Raw genomic sequence first — 17,111 nt, 5'->3', positions numbered from 1 at the left:
TACTTGTTTCGTAATACATCATCCCGCAACTAACTCATTAGTTGCAACGCTTGCAAGGCTTAAGTGATGTGCATTACCGAGAGGGCCCGGAGATACCTCTCCGACAATCGAAGTGACAAATCCTAATCTCGAAATACGCCAACCCAACAAGTACCTTCGGAGACACCTGTAGAGCACCTTTATAATCACCCTGTTACGTTGTGACGTTTGGCGGCACACAAAGTGTTCCTCCGGTAAACGGGAATTGCATAATCTCATAGTCATAGGAACATGTATAAGTCATGAAAAAAGCAATAGCAACAAACTAAACGATCAAGTGCTAAGCTAACGAAATGGGTCAAGTCAATCACATCATTCTCCTAATGATGTGATCCCGTTAATCAAATGACAACTCATGTCTATGGTTAGGAAACATAACCATCTTTGATTAACGAGCTAGTCAAGTAGAGGCATACTAGTGACACTCTGTTTGTCTATGTATTCACACATGTATTATGTTTCCGGTTAATACAATTCTAGCATGAATAATAAACATTTATCATGATATAAGGAAATAAGTAATAACTTTATTATTGCCTCTAGGGAATAATTTCTTCAGTATTAGCATCACCTTTAACAAGAACGGAAATAACATGAGAATATAATAATAGCGAATTTTCTCATCATGTGCAAAAAGAGTGGCTATGTCATTCAACTTAGTAAGATGTGCCACAACAGTTTCAGTTTCATAACCATGGAAAGGATCAGATTCAACCAAAGTAATTAACTCTAGGTCGGTAGAGAATTCATAATCCTTATCATCAACAAAGATAGGTGAAGTAGCAATCTGAGGATCGCATTTCATTTTAGCATTCAAAGTCTTTTCTTTATACCTGCATAATTTTTTCCAGATCCTCTCTATCCTTACAAGCAAGAATGTCTCTAGTTATCTCCTCATTCATAAAATAACCTTCCGGTACCTTTGGCAATTCATATCTAGGAGAACTAGGTGTAATAGGTGTTCCAAGATTTTCGGTTTCAAGCTCTTCATCAGTTTCAGCATTTTCAAAACCTTTAGTTCTAGCAAGTTGTTCATCAAGAAATTCACCTAGTGGCACATTATCATAAAGCAAGGTACCAGCATCATCATGAGTAGCATTCATAGCAGAAGTAGCATCATCAATAACTTGCAACATATCAGAATTAATAGCATGTGGTGGTGTTGCAAGTCTACTTATAACAGAAGATGAATCAAGTGCAAGGCTAGATGGCAGTTCCTTACCTCCCCTCATCTTAGAGGGAAAAATCTTAGTCTTATCATCCTTCAGATTCTTCATAGTGATAATTTGATAATAATCCCAAGTGACTCCACAAATATAGCTATGCTCCCCGGCAACGGCGCCAGAAAAAGGTCTTGATAACCCACAAGTATAGGGGATCGCAACATTTTTCGAGGGTAGAGTATTCAACCCAAATTTATCGATTAACACAAGGGGAGCCAAAGAATATTTGCAAGTATTAGCAGCTGAGTTGTCAATTCAACCACACCTAGAGATTAATTATCTGCAGCAACGTCATCAGTAGCAAAGTAGTATGATAGCTTTGATAGTAGTAGCAACAACAATAGTAACGGTAACAGTGATAGCAATGATTTTGTAGCAAGTGCAATAGTAACAGTAGCAGTAGTAACTTAGCAAGAACAATATGAGAGAAATTCGTAGGCATTGGATCATTGAATTCATTGGATGATATTCATCATATAACAGTCATAACCTAGGGCGATACGGCACTAGCTCCAGTTCATAAATATAATGTAGGCATGTATTCCGTAAATAGTCATACGTGCTTATGGAAAGAACTTGCATGCCATCTTTTGTCCTACCCTCCCGTGGTAGCGGGGTCCTATTGGAAACTAAGGGATATTAAGGCCTCCTTTTAATAGAGAACCGGAACAAAGAATTAACACATGGTGAATACATGAACTCCTCAAACTATGGTCATCACCGAGAAGTGTCCTAACTATTGTCACTCCGGGGTTGCTGGATCATAACACGTAGTAGGTGACTATAACTTGAAAGATCGGATCTAGAACATAGATATAATGGTGATAACATAAACGGTTCAGATCTGAAATCATGGCACACGGGCCCAAAGTCACAAGCATTAAGCATGGAAAAGTCATACAACATCAATCTCAGAGCATAATGGATACTGGGGATCAAGCCCTAACAAAACTAACTCGATTACATGATGAATCTCATCCAACTCCTCACCGACCAGCGAGCCTACGAAGGAATTACTCACTCCCAATGGGGAGCATCATGGAATTGACGATGGAGAAGGGTTGGTGATGACGAAGATCGAAGATCCCCCTCTCCGGAGCCCCAAACGGACTCCAGATCTGGCCTCCCGATGAAGAACAGGAGGTAGCGGCGGCTCCATCTCGTGAAACGCGATAATTCTTTCTCCCTAATTTTTTCTCCAAATATGTGATTTTATAGTATCAGGGTTGGAGTCTACGGGGCCACCATGTGGGGACAACCCACCTGGGCACGCCTAGAGGGGGGCGCGCCCTGGTGGGTTGTGCCCACCCAGGTGCCCCCCTCCGATGGTTCTTGGCTTCAGAAATTCTTGTTTATTGAATAAAAATTTCTCGCAAAGTTTCTTTCCAATCCGAGAACTTTTATTTCTGCACAAAAACAACACCATTGTAGTTCTGCTGAAAACAACGCCACTCCGGGTTAGTTTCATTCAAATCATGCAAATTAAGTCCAAAACAAGAGGAAAACGTTAGGAAAAGTAGATACGACAGAGACGTATCAGTCTAACACCCTTGTGGGACCCCCCAAAAAGGGTTCCTATCCTCCCATGTCATCCCTAGATCTTTTGGGGCAAAGCCCAAAAAGGTGGCTTTCCATAAAGTAACCATAAAGTTGATTTCACTATTCATGACGAAATTTTTCAGCGTCCGTTAAATTCGAAAATATTTTTGCGGGTCTTAGAATAATTCCAGTACCCACTAAAATGATTTTGGATTCATTCCGAAACAATTTCGGATTTGTGAATTTCATCTGTGAAAAGCAACCAAACCGGTCCCGGCAGCTCCGGAACATTTCCGGTTTTATCTCGATAAATTCCTAGAAGTTTCCAGGATGATTCTGGCACCCTCCAAGAATTATCAGGCGTGTGTCAGAACCAATTTGACTTAATGGAATACCCCGAAACAACTTTTTGATTTTACCGAAACTATTCGGTGTTCTCTCTTTGGAACCTTTCCGGTATGTCCGAAACTTTTTCGGTGAATTTCTCTCAGACTCCCTGTCTAGTATTCTGTAGATAGATGACCCTTAAGAGTGTGACCCTATAGGTTCGGTGAAGTATAGACATGATTGGAACTCTTTTCGATCAATGATCAACATCGGAGTCGTGGACACCCATATTGACCCCTATACCCACACGAATGAATATTCGAGTGAACCTCCAGTTGTCATGTGCTATTCTTGTTGCTTCGTGATATTTTACAAATACCCAAGGTGAGACATGTTGGCATTCCCGTGGATCAACAACTTGTCCACTATGCCAGTTACCTCATTACCGGTATTGTTCTCTTTTCTCGTTACCGTGTTCCGGCATCCCTGTGATCAAATCACCCTGTGTCTGGCCAGACGATGATGGATACCAGAATACCAAGAGGCCCAGAGATATCTCTCCATCGTCGGAGGAGCAAATCTCAATCTTAAGCTATTAAGTTACTTGACATACTTTCCCATGAACCCGCAAGCCGCCGTAATAGCCATCTAGTTATGGATGACGTTTAACGAACCCAAAGTTCATGAATCAAGCATGAAGAAACTTGATACTCTCATGGTCTAAGGAATCATGCAAACGTTAACCATCTCTGTGCTATTAACCATTAACTTGTGACGAATGTATCTCTTAGCATAACATCAATTCGGGTCGATTCAACACAAATGTTCTTCTAACATTGTGCCCTCAAAATTGCTGGCATAGACATGCCCATGATTGGGAAAACATAATCATCATGCAACACTTGAGCTAGTCTTAGAGGCATGACTAGGAATACATTTTACCGTTTATTATTCCACACGTGCACATGGGTTTTCCCAGAGCATTTATGGATATACGGGCTCGGGAACCACAACAGTTATAGCATGGAACATAAACATAATTATGAGCATGGAGAAAAATAATAACATTTATTATTGCCTCTAGGGCGCCATATCTCCTACAGTGCCCATCTTTATAACAAGGGGGTCTGGAGACATGGCTTACTTTGCTTATCATATTGCTCCCCTTGTCGTTTATGATTCCACCTGATTAACATAAAATAAAGAATAGACTTATCATCTCATCATATAAATAATAAAATTCCACAATCTATATCCTCCCAAAAATTGAGTTGTTAATTACCATATGTGCCTCCAAGACAAGTCAAACACACCACAAGAAGAGAAAAAAGTAGCACAACTCCTTACACATTGTTCCTCATGTACTTGGTCGTCATCACCGAGGAACAGAGGCTATTAATGGTTCGTACTCTTGTAAGTGGGGTTGATGAGTGTATGACCGTGAAGTGCTTGCTCCATGAACGGTTCATATATATAGGAAAAGTTTCTTCGTGTTGATGCGTGAAGTTACTGAAAATACTAATGCTTGGAGTTATGACTAGTCTGAATGTCCAATTTTAGTTTCACTTCTACAAGATGCATGGTTCCTTCCTATTTTTTTAGAACAAAAATTGATGCTTTGTTATATGGCGTAAGTTACTTTAGTGCCCTTCTAGAATTGACCGCTTGTTTTTTAGGGGTATAATTGACGGCTTATAATGGGTAGCTAAAAACTGGTGCATGGCAATATTATGCTTAAGGCATTGATAATAATTGGTATAATATCAATAATTCCTATATATATATATATATATATATATATATATATATATATGATGTATTATCTATATAATTATTAATTTCTCCCTTGGTATAAGAGAACAAAATTTAAAATCCACCAAAAAATGGTCCGCTTAACATTGGACTTGTTTTTTTTCATGTAAGCAACATTTCTCAAGTATATCAACAATTTCCAAAAAAATCGCATGAACATGCATTAATTATGGGAAGAACATTTTATAAATATAAGATGATGATTTATTGTCATATACATGAATAGTTTATATCGATGTACTTGAGCATTTTTATTTTCCTATACACAGTTTTTTTCTCCAATATTAAGTCGTTTTTGATTTTTTAGATAGATTAGTTTCCCTAAAGCTTTCTTTTACTAAAATAGTGAAAATGCCGTGTGGGCCAGGCTAAGGTAAATTTCGTTAGGCGGAGCTTCCCGATTCTTGGGACTCCCTATACATTGCTCCTTGCGGCTAATAACCTCCCCTTCGCACAACGTGCACCCGACTGGGCCGGCACATCGACACCAGGAGTGGACACCAGGGAGCGGGAGAGTAGGCGCTGGCCTGATCCACTTTGGGGGCAATTTTTAATTTTTGAAACATTTTTTTGAAAATAAACAAGCATTGAAAAATGCAATGATATTTTGATTTTTTTTTCTAAATTTTGTTTTTTTCTAAAAGCCATTTTTTGGAATTTAGTACATTTGTCGAAAATTCTGAACATTATTTGCAAACTATGACATTTTCTTGGAAAACCAACCATTTATGAAAAATGCGATAGTTTATAATTTGTAGAACATTTAAAAAAATATGATTTCTTTGATAACACAAACACCATTTGAAATTCCGAACAAATTATGAGAATGGGAATATTTTCTGAAAACTTGAACATTTTTTAAATTTAAATTTGAAGTGAAATTTCCAAACATTTTTAAAAAGGAGACTTTTCGAAAAATAAAACAAGAAAAAGAGAAAACCAAAAGAAACCGAAGAAAACCAGCAAAAGAAATAGAAGGAAAAAGAACATACGAAGACACCAGGAAAGTCGGGTCGGAACCTTCTGAAAGGTTCCCAAAATCGGTAGAAGCCTGGGGGGCAGCGGCCCTGCTCCTCTGGCCTCAACACAGCTTCGCGGTTGTGCACTATCTCTTTGATCGGCATTTAGTGGGTGGAAGAATTTGACGATTTGCAATATGTTTGACGGGCGCTTTAGAGAGAGCTAATCGCCAAATCCTTCCTGCCACGTCTCTCCTTCTTTGTGCTCACTGGTGGGTTCCCCGGCTGCATCTGCTACCCCCAGTGCATCGACATGTGCCGCGCATCGCCCCTCCCACCCGCTGCAACCATCTTCTCCCCTGTGGCGACAACAAGTGTTGTGTTCGCCGGCAGAGAAGAAGATATGTAATTGTAGAGAGAGAGAGAGAGAGAGAGAGAGAGCACAATGTTGTAACAGAATTCTACTCGTTACATGTCAGCGTTTTGACAAACTTGATCAAATCACTGAAATGCTTCATAAGCAATTACTCATGCACGAATGTTTATTATGCATCAAATCAACACCAAACAACATTGCTGACGTCTATTTGAGCTCTAAATCAGGAATAAAATCAAGAAATATGGTGAGCAGTATTTCTCTGGCCATAAAGAAATTCCGTGCCAACAGCATTGCATAGTGCATACCACATATATTGGAATGTTGCTCTTAATAACCTCCTCCAAGTGAAGTTGTGCTTTCCCACCGTCAGTGCCAGCTTCCTGTAAGAGAAAGATCACGATAGATTTGGAAACGCAATGCACATAGTATTTTTGTACATTAATAACAGAAACTTTTCCAACAGAAACAACTACAATTGAAAGTATCAACCTTCAATATGGCAATTGTGAAATCATACTACCTCCGTCCAGAATTTTCATCACGTCATGAATGGCAAGCTTGTCAGCCTCAAGGCGCTCGTCTGGAACCTGAGCCTCCCAAGTAGTACAGATGATCTTGAAGAGACAGAACCCATAGATGGGGACCTTCGTGTCATTCACAGCAGCAAGGAGCTCAGACAACATCACACGTAAACGTCCAACTCACTAGTCTTGTTCTTCTCCTTCTGGCACATCAGCAGCATGTCAACGAGATAGGAGTGCACCACACCCTGGTCTCCCACTCGAGGGAAAAAAGTCTGCCTGAAGATGTGGTGCATGATATCCAGGAAGCAAGTCAACTCTCTAATATATGTTCTTGTTAGTCTTCTTGATACACATATACTTGTACAGCTTGGACTTGTGAGTAGCGGTCGCTGCCTTGTGAGGGCGGAGACCAAGTGAGTTATGTGGGCCATCATCCCCATAGCCAAGCAAGTTCACGAATTCCTTCCTATTTGCATGCATAACTTTCCCATGTGTCATCCATGTTAGAGTCCTTGCCTCATCCCTGCCAAAGTGAACCGTGGCAAAGAATTGAGCCACAAGCTCTGGGTCAAATTCATTATTGTATGTCATAATCTTGACGATATCGAACTGATGGCGAAGAGCAAGAGCCTCTCCAAAGTACGATGGCTCCTCCATGTGATTTGTGCCAATGGACTTAGTTTGCACAAGGAAATTCTTCTTTGTCTTCAGCACATCGTGAAAGATAAAAGTCTAGCTACTCTCGAGTCTAGAAGGGGCGCTTCACCAAAGATGGGTCTTGAGGACGGCGATAAGGGTTGCACTGACGGAACTCTGAGAACTCCTTGGAGTTCATATCAGCAACAGACATGGCCTTCTCCTTTTCCTTTCTGGTAACCGACTTCATGCTTGTTGATGGAGAGCCTCCCGGTAATGGCTTCCCCTCCAACAGAACTTTGGAACAGGGCTTAGCAGGGATCTCTTTGGAACAGAGGCTTGCAGCGGTGACAAAATTCTTCTAGAGGTACGACAGATGATTAAGAAGCTCCATTTATTTGGGATGGACCACTTATGACAGTGATGAAGCGGCATGTAGACGTGCCCTAGACAGCGCACCGTTTTCCCTTGGGTAGACTTTCTACGTGGCGGGACCCTTTAAGCTCTCAAGCAAAAATTCCCTCCCAGTTTTGAGAAGCTTCTAGAAGTTATAGGCATGCTTTTTTCTACCATTTATTACTCGGTGTGAGTTTTCTCACTCAGTTTTAATTTCATTTTTCCAAAAATAATGAAAATTTCAAATTTATTATTTAAAAATTATAAATTTTCCTAAATTCATGAACATCTTACAAATTTTTGTTTTTAAAAATATCGTGAACTTTACCCACATTTTTTTACTTTTTAAAATTCATAAGCTTTACCAAATTCTTCAACTTTTTAAAAATTCATAAAATTTTAAAATTCTTGAACATTTAGAAAGTTCATGAACATCTTTAAATTCTAGTGAACTTTTTATTTCATTGATCTTTTAAAATTTGTCGGAAAACTGATAGTTGATTTTTAAAACGAGGTGTTGTTGTTTTCATAGAAGAACCAGAAAAAAAAAGGCGAGCGCATAGTAGCCAGACGAGAAACCGAGCGTGTGTAAAGCGCTAAACTACGCTGCCCATACGAGTGTGCTTGTGAGCGTTGATGCGCCAACCAGCGCCATAAGCATGGTAGAGGAGAGCTCCTGCAGTTTGTTGCATCAAATAGGTGGGAATACACATATAGACAGGTGCTGGTCGGCCCATTCATCTCATACTGTACAAACCCGGTAGCGACCAATATTTTTTTCGGTGTTGAACACTGCAAACGGTTTTTTTCATTTCAATTGGGGGTTTTTGTTGTCGTATTTTGAAAAACATTAGAAAAGCTTATTTATAAAAAGTTAAGCATTGAATTTTGATAATAATTTTAAATAATCTGAACATTTTCTAAACATGAATATTGTTCATAATTCTAACCATTTTTTAATTTTCAAACGTTTTTTTTTCCAAAATAAGAATATTTTTTCAACACAAAAAAATATATGAAAAACATTAACAGGAACACTTTTAAAATTATCCATTTTAAAAAAATTCAAATATTTAATAAATGTATTTTTTTGAACATTTTATGAAAACCCCTGAAAAGGACAAAAGAAAACAAAAAAGAAAACCCACAAAAAGACTAAAGAACATGAATCCTTAATGCCTCATAATAATGCATGACTATTTTTTATGCATTACTCATCAAATCAAAAATGCCTTTCATACATGTGTGCCCCTGTATTGTGGCCAGGGATCCCTCATCATGCAGGAAGCCGGCCTGGTAGGCCGGCCAGGGCCTCCTATGGTCGGCTTCTCCAGGGCCATCACCCTGGCCCATGGATCCAATTAGAGAAAGACCTGGAGGATTTGGAACAGGTGACAGGGCGACCGGCGTCCAGGAGGACTCCTCCAACGATCAACTACGATAGTTTAATCCTAGATCCTGATCCCTATATATGCTGCGGCTAGATTAGTAAATAGACACAGAACCTTAGAGCTATTGCTCAATCCATCAATCATTGTAACATCTATACACAAGCAATATACATGAGCAAGGGTAGGATTTTACCTCATCCGTGAGGGTCTGAAACTGGATAAACCCCTTCTTATTTCCCATTTGGTTTAATCGTCAGCCAGAATACCTTACCAAGTGATCTGCCGAAAATAACTCCACCACCTCATAAATAGGCTAGGGCCAGGTAAGACTTTTTTTCTCCCTTTTTGTTATTTTGTTTCTACTTCCGTCTATATTTAAAAATATTGTAAATACATATATTTTGAAATATTCTTCATCAATTATACCGTGCTTGGGAAAATGGTCATGAAATGTAATTATTTGTTCGCACAATTTGAGAAATTCTTCATATCGTTCAAAAGAATATTTGTATCATTTTCAAAATGTTCGCATGTTTAAAAAATGTGTGATTTTTTAAAATGTTTATTAAAAATATAAAAAATGTCAGTGTAATTTGTAAAAAAAATACCATCCAAACAAAATGTTGACACTTTAAAAATGTTCAAACATTTGAATTTTATGTTAGTGGTATTTGTACTATTGAAATAGAAAACAATTGACAATTTTTTTAAAATTTTATAACATATAAAAATGTTCGTAAAATTTCCAAATATGTTCATAAGCACTTACAAAATATTTTGCACTTTTACCAATATGTTGATGTCTTAATTTTTTGAAAACTATCTATGAAATTTACAAAAATTTATGAATAGGAAATGTGTATAAAATTTACAAAATGTTCTTAATAGAAATGTTTTCATAACTTGTTGAAACTTCAGAAGTTGGTTTCTATTTTTTCTCAACATTTTGAGCTTCATGGAGCTCGGGATCCAAAAATCCACTCTCTACCAACTATACGCATGTGTCCTGTAGCAAGCCGTGAGCCGAGGGTTCCTACATGATCAATTGCTGACTGGGTAACTCACGAGTGTTTGACATCTCTCTCTACATTGGGTATCCTTTCACACTTGAATTTTAAGATGCACGGAATGTGCTTTCCTTTTTGTTGCCTCATCATTATAGTATGGAATCAAAGCAAAATAGATATTGCTGCCCTTAAAAAATGCCTCGCTATCTATGTTCTTAACATGCCCATTGGACTGCATGGCGAAAGTGAAGGTGTGCACCTAGCTGGCGAAGCAGACACACTCATCTGTGACCTCCGATCTAAGTATGGCATTTACTCTGTAGAGAGTCCACGATGCATGTGGGTTAGAACGCTGCATAGCAAATGTAGACTCAATTTGCAGGCAAGCCAAGATGAAATCTATAGGCCCATGTGAATTCCATCATAATCACTGTCAGTTCAACTCTGATTCGAATCCTAATAAAAAAATTGGATCAGCGGTCCTGGATGGATATGTCCATCGCTAGACACCGCAGCAGTGGATAGAGTCGATATGACCTGTAGCTAGAGGATGCCGACACCCCTCACTTCCTCTACATGCACTAGACAAACCCTAGCTTATCCAACTCAATTTGCTTTATGGTTTGTGTGCAAAAGAAGAAGTGTTAAAACCAAACACCATGCTCTTGAACCTGAGAAACCAATAGTCAATTTACCTATGGATATTAAATCTATATATACCATGCTTGATCTGTCTAGCTGATAATACTTACTAAAAATATTTTAAATTACAATGTTTGGTGCTTCATAGCCTGTTATGAAACTATTGTTCACCCATCCAATGCAACAAAAAGTGCGTGATTGATAATAACGCAATAACGAGCAGAGAGAAAGAGAGAGAGATTAAAGTCCATTTTTCCTGATGTCCGGCATAGGTCCAGGATTAGTACACCTAGGAGGAGACAATCAAAATATGGATAGAAAATAAATATTTAATATGTAAATTGTAGTGATAAATCTAGCCACAAAATTGTGCAAACAACCCAATAACTAGTTTTATTGAATATTAAAATAACATAGTTGATTTCTAAAACATAAAAAATTTATGATTTCATCAACACATAATTATTGAGAACCATAAGGTTGGGATTTATCCACCCAAAATAGGGGTGATAACAAAGCTATTGTGTTGTTGTTGCTGCTGCTGCTGGTGTGCAATTAATCTTGCAGGGACAGTTGGTGAAGCATTCTCCGAGATATGGCCAGCACAAGTTATCTATCTTACAGCAGAATTCCCGTCCTGGGAGCTGGTGCCCATCTTTATAACAAGGGGGTCTCGTTACATGGCTTACTTTCCTCATCATGTTGCTCCCCTTGTCATTTATGATTTCGCCTAATTAACATAAAATGAAGAATACACTTATCATCTCATCATATAAACAATAAAAGTCCACAAATATCAATCCCCCCAAAAATCAAGTTGTTAATTACCATATGTGCCTCCAAGACAAGTCAAACACACCACAAGAAGAAAAGAAATTAGCACAAGTCCTTGCACATTGTTCCTCATGTACTTGGTCATCATCACCGGGCACAGAGGCTATTAATGGGTGGTACTCTTGTAAGTGGAGTTGATGAGTGTATGACCGTGAAATGCTTGCTCCATGAATGGTTCATATATATATATAGGAAAGCTTCTCCATGTTGATGTGTGAAGTTGAAGAAAATATTAATGCTTGGAGTTATGGCTTGTCTGAATGTCCAATTTTAGTTTCACTTCTAAAGATTCAAGGTTCTTTCTAAAGTTTTTTTTCTTCAAATTGATGCTTTGTCATATCGTGTAAGTTACTTTAATGCCCCATCTAGAATTGATCGCTTATTGTTTCCGAGGGGTAGAATTGACCTCTTATAATGGGTAGCAAAAAACTGGTGCATGTTAATATTATATTTAAGGCATTGATAATAATTGGTTTAGTATCAATAATTCCTATATATATGATGCCTCATCTGTATAATTATTAATTTCTCTCTTGGTATAAGAGAACATAATTTAAAATTCTCTGAGACTCATCCACTTTAATGTTGGACTTGCTTTTTTAATGTATATAAGCAATTGTTCTTAAGTATATCAACAATTTACATGTACATTTTTGTAGTTTTTTCGCATGAACATAGATTAATTATGGGATGACCATTTTATAAAGATAAGTTGATGATTTATTCTCATATACATGAACATTTTATATCGAGGTACTTGAGCATTTTTTTCATTTTTTATACACAAATATTTCTCCAATATTAAGTCGATTTTGATTTTTTAAATAGATTAGTTTCCCGGAAACTTTCTTTATTAGAATAGTAAAAATTTCGCGTTGGCCGGCTAGGGCAAATTTTGTTATGTGGAGCTTCCCAATTCTCAGGACTCCCTATACGCTCCTCCTTGCGGCTAACAACCTCCCCTTCACACAACGCACGCCTGACTGGCACGACCCATTGACGATACGACTGGACATCAACGAGCGGGAGAGTAGGCGCTGACCCGACCCTCTTTGGCGACATTTTTTTAATTTTGAAACATTTCTTTGGAAAATGAACAAGCATTGATTAATGTGAACATATTTTAAAAACTTTTGAACATTTTGAAAATTTAAAATTTCTTAAAACCCCGATTATTTTTGAAATTTTGTACATTTTTCTAAAAAATGAACACTTTTGAAAGTTTTGAACATTATTTGTAAACTATGACCCGCGCAACAAATGCTAACGTGGAGCGCTCATTCAGGAGCCTCGTCATGGGTCACTTGGAGTGGGTTAAGAGCGCGTCACTTGGCGCGCTATCAGCCGCTGTCACGTGCCGCACTCTGTGCATTCTATTTGGATTTTGTTTTTTATTTTTATTTTTTCACAAGCATTTTTTCTTTTTAGATTGTTTTTTTCGTTTTCTTTGGCTTTTCGGTTTTTCACCGGTCTTTTTTAGGTTTTCGACAATAAAAATTTGAAAAAAGTTACGTGAAAAATTTTGGGTTTTTCTTTTGCTTCCGCGGGAGGCATGTTTTGCTTCTGCGAGAGGCACAGCCTTGCCTCTCAAAAATAAAAAAGGGTTTTTCTTCTGCAAGAGGCACGATTTTGCTTTCACGAGGCATGACTATGCCTGTCGAAAACGGCTTTCAGAAATGGAAAGAAAAAGTGCTCCCGGCATGGTTTTTTCTTCTGGTTTTTTGTGACAAAAGAAGTTAGTCAAAATCTACCAACATGGAATCTAGTTTTGAAGATCTCAGCATGAGGTATCCAACGGTGAAAATGGTTCATAATTTGAACAAACGGTTTAAGAAATAAAACGTTTTGAATAAACGTATGTATAAAAATAAGGAAAACTCTCAGGTTGCGATAAGTGGCGTACATGTAGTATCCCACTTGTCGCTATCGAGAAGATGGAAGCGATCTTTAAAATGAGTACTTCTCAGTTAGCGATTTCAAGGAACTCTCCGGCCCGAGCGTAGGTGAGAAAGAGGCAAAAATAAGCTACTCATTTTGGGTTGTGGCCCAAGAGCGGGCGCGTGTAAGAAATTTCCAATTCCAGCCGAGCACGACCGGAACGGGAGCTCCTAGTCGGCGCTAACAGCGCCGATCAGAGAAGCTGGCGCTCGCAGCGGCGCGTAACGGGCCGGCCCATTTGTTTTTTTTCCTTCCTGTTAGAAACTGCAAAAACGGGTAGCAAGAGTTAAACAACGGACCTCAGAAACCACTTACGGGTGCACCAACGATTACACCATGGAACGACATATGCTTAGAATCTTCATCTGCTACCTTTTATTCTTTTTGCAGCTCGTGAAGCCCCAGACCGTTCCGCAAAACTTTTTTTCTTTTTTTCTGTAACGGTCTTGTTCGCCTTTTTTCTTTCTTTTTTTCTAAATCATGCACTTTTTGAAAAAAAACAAAGAAACTTTTTTCAAAATGCATGAGCTTTTTAAAAGAATGAAAAAAAACATTGGACTTTTAAGTTCATCAAATTTGAAGAAAGATCATCAAATCTGAGAAAAAATTCATTGAATTTGAGGAAAGTTCATTAAAATTGGAAAAGTTTCATCGAATATGAGAAAAGCTCATCATAACTAGAAAAGTTCATCGAATCTGAAAAAAAGTTCATCAACATTATAAAAAGTTCATCGGTGAAAAAAGTTCATCAAATTTGGAATAAGACCATCAAATTTGGAAAAAGTCCATCAAAGTTCAAAAAATAGTTCATCGGATTTTTAAAAAGTTCATCAAATTTGAAAAAGTTCATCGAATTTGGAAAAAGTTCATCAAATTTAGAAAAAGTTCATCAAATTTGGAAAAAGTTCATCAAATTTTAAAACATACTTCATCGGATTTGAAAAAAAAATCATCAAATTTGGAAAAAGTTCATCAAATTAAAAAAATCATCAAATTTGAAAAAAAAAGTTCATCGATTTTTAAGAAAAAATAGAGATTTAGAGAAAGAAATAGAGGGCTAGGAAGAGAGTTTGGACATGGAGTTATTTTCTTTGGTCTTACAAAAAATGAGACTGATCCAGGAAAATAGAAATAGTCATGTGTGGAATTTTTGATCCAACTCGTATGAATTTAATTCAAATCGGCTTGAAATAGGAAGTGGGTGTTTGGAAGGTGTAGAAAATGTTGAGATTTTGTTAAGGCTTCAATAAATGCACAAAGATTTATTGGCAAGGTTTTTATTCGTTTCTTCTGTTACAACACACGAGCATACATATTTACTATATGAATAACTGGAAATGTAAATTATAAAACTGAAATTATTGTAATGAACTTCCGAAATGAGCTTGCATCGAGGTCCAAACTTCAAGTGAGTCTTAGGCTAGGGCTTAGGTGCGCCAGACGCAAGCGGTACTACCCACAATAGCTCTCGCCTTGCCGCCAGTGGCGGCGACGGCCTCGGATGGCAGACCGCATCTCACCTTGTGTAAGTCATCTACACGGGCAGCGGCAACGCACAAGGGAGTACCGGCGAATGAGGAAAGATAAGGAAGTGCCGTCACGACGACACACAAAGGGAGTACTATTTTTTTAGTAGAACACAATGGAGTACTAGAGCAGGTGTAGGAAGATGAGTTTGTGGGTCCTTCTGTGTATGTTAACTATTTTGTTTGGGCCAAGCCGAAATAGTTAAAAAAACTCTTGCCAACCAAACAACCAAATCTGTAAAAAAATAATAAGCACAAAAATTTAACACATAATTTTTTTTAAAACATTTGAAAAATATATGTTTATACTTTTTAAAAACACTTAATAATTCCCCCGAAAATCACTTTTTTTACTAAAAGACCATTTCTAAATGTACAACAGAAAAACATTCTTTTCAAAGAAACACCTGATAAAAAATTAATTTATAGAGAAATGTTCCAATTTTCATAAAAATGCTAACTATTCTTCAAAAGGTGTTACATTTTTAATGAAAACGTTAACTTTTATTAAAAATAAGGAAATTTCCACGTTCAACATTACTGTCGACGTTTATTGAAATTGGATATAAAAAATGGTGCAAAATGGCACATGAAGCAGGTTGTGCCCCTTTTGTCGCCCGGTGCAACGCACGGGCATTTTTACTAGTGATGAGCAATATACGTATAAGAATTTTTTGGGATACAAGAACCATTTTTGTAATACACATCAACAACCATGCAAAAAGAAGAATACACACTAACATTTTCTTATGTCCACATATATTTCTTTAATGTACGTGAGTATTTTTTTTGAAAACACGTTATATTGGTGTATTTTACCAAAAATAACAGGGAAACGGAAGCAGAAATGTAAATGGAAACGGAATAGGAGAGAAAAAAGAAAACTAATAATTATTGACGTTCTGTGCGTTCCCAGGGGCAGAGATGTAAATAACAGGGAAACGGAAGCAGAAATGTAAATGGAAACGGGCCATTCGAGCAACGGTGTCGCGAGGCCCAGTCCGAGGGTATGTCGTGGAGGCCCACTCACCTTGGCAGAGCAGAGAGGGAGGCGTACTCCGAAGAAAACAGAGAGGTCGGCGCCGGCGATGGGCAGGCGGCGGTGGCGGCGGCGGGATTACGCGGCGATCATCCACGGAGACTTACCTAGGATCGAGAGGCACCTTCTCTAAGGAGTCGGGGGCCATCTCATCGGCGGTGGCGCAACGAGTTGATCGAGGTTAGGCTTTTCGTACGTTATCCCAACTGTTCCTACTAGCATCGATCAGTCCTTTCTTACTAATCACTCGATCCTTTCGGATCGACACTAGTTCATACTCCCTTGGTTCCTAAATATAAGTCGTTGAAGAGATTCTACTATGAACCACATACGGATGTATGTAGATGCATTTTAGGGTGAAGATTCACTCATTTTGCTTCGTATGTAGTCCATAGTGAAATCTCTACGAAGACTTATATTTAGCAACGGAGGGAGTACATAGATAGCCTTGGATCAAACTGACACTAGTTCATACTAGCTTTCTATCGATCCAACAATTTGCGAGATTTCTACGACGCTAGTGCAGATTACTAGTACTAGTACTTTATTATTAGGTGACCTGGCTGATGATGAGCAGAAACATGTCTCTGTTGATAGGGGGGAAAGGCTGAAGATGCAGAATGCAATAGGTTCGTTCGTGGTTCCATCTCGAATTCTGGATCCAGATGGATGTTTTTTTTTTGCCTCCATCATGCATCTTGAATGGTGCAATGCAGCATGATTTTGTGTAAACGTTCTACCTTGCCTTGAAAAGGAACACAAGAACAACAATATATTGACAATATATAGCAAAATAAAATGAAGAACAGCGAGGTGTGGGCGTTCTGGGTTTAGTGGGCTGCAAGGCTAGCTAGAATGAGCGTGAATGAATGAATGAATGGCGATCCGCCCAAATCCTGG

The sequence above is a fragment of the Triticum dicoccoides genome, chromosome 5A (genome assembly GCF_002162155.2).
Source record: "Triticum dicoccoides isolate Atlit2015 ecotype Zavitan chromosome 5A, WEW_v2.0, whole genome shotgun sequence".
NCBI lineage: Eukaryota > Viridiplantae > Streptophyta > Magnoliopsida > Poales > Poaceae > Triticum > Triticum dicoccoides.
Note: the sequence above shows the minus strand (reverse complement) of the source record.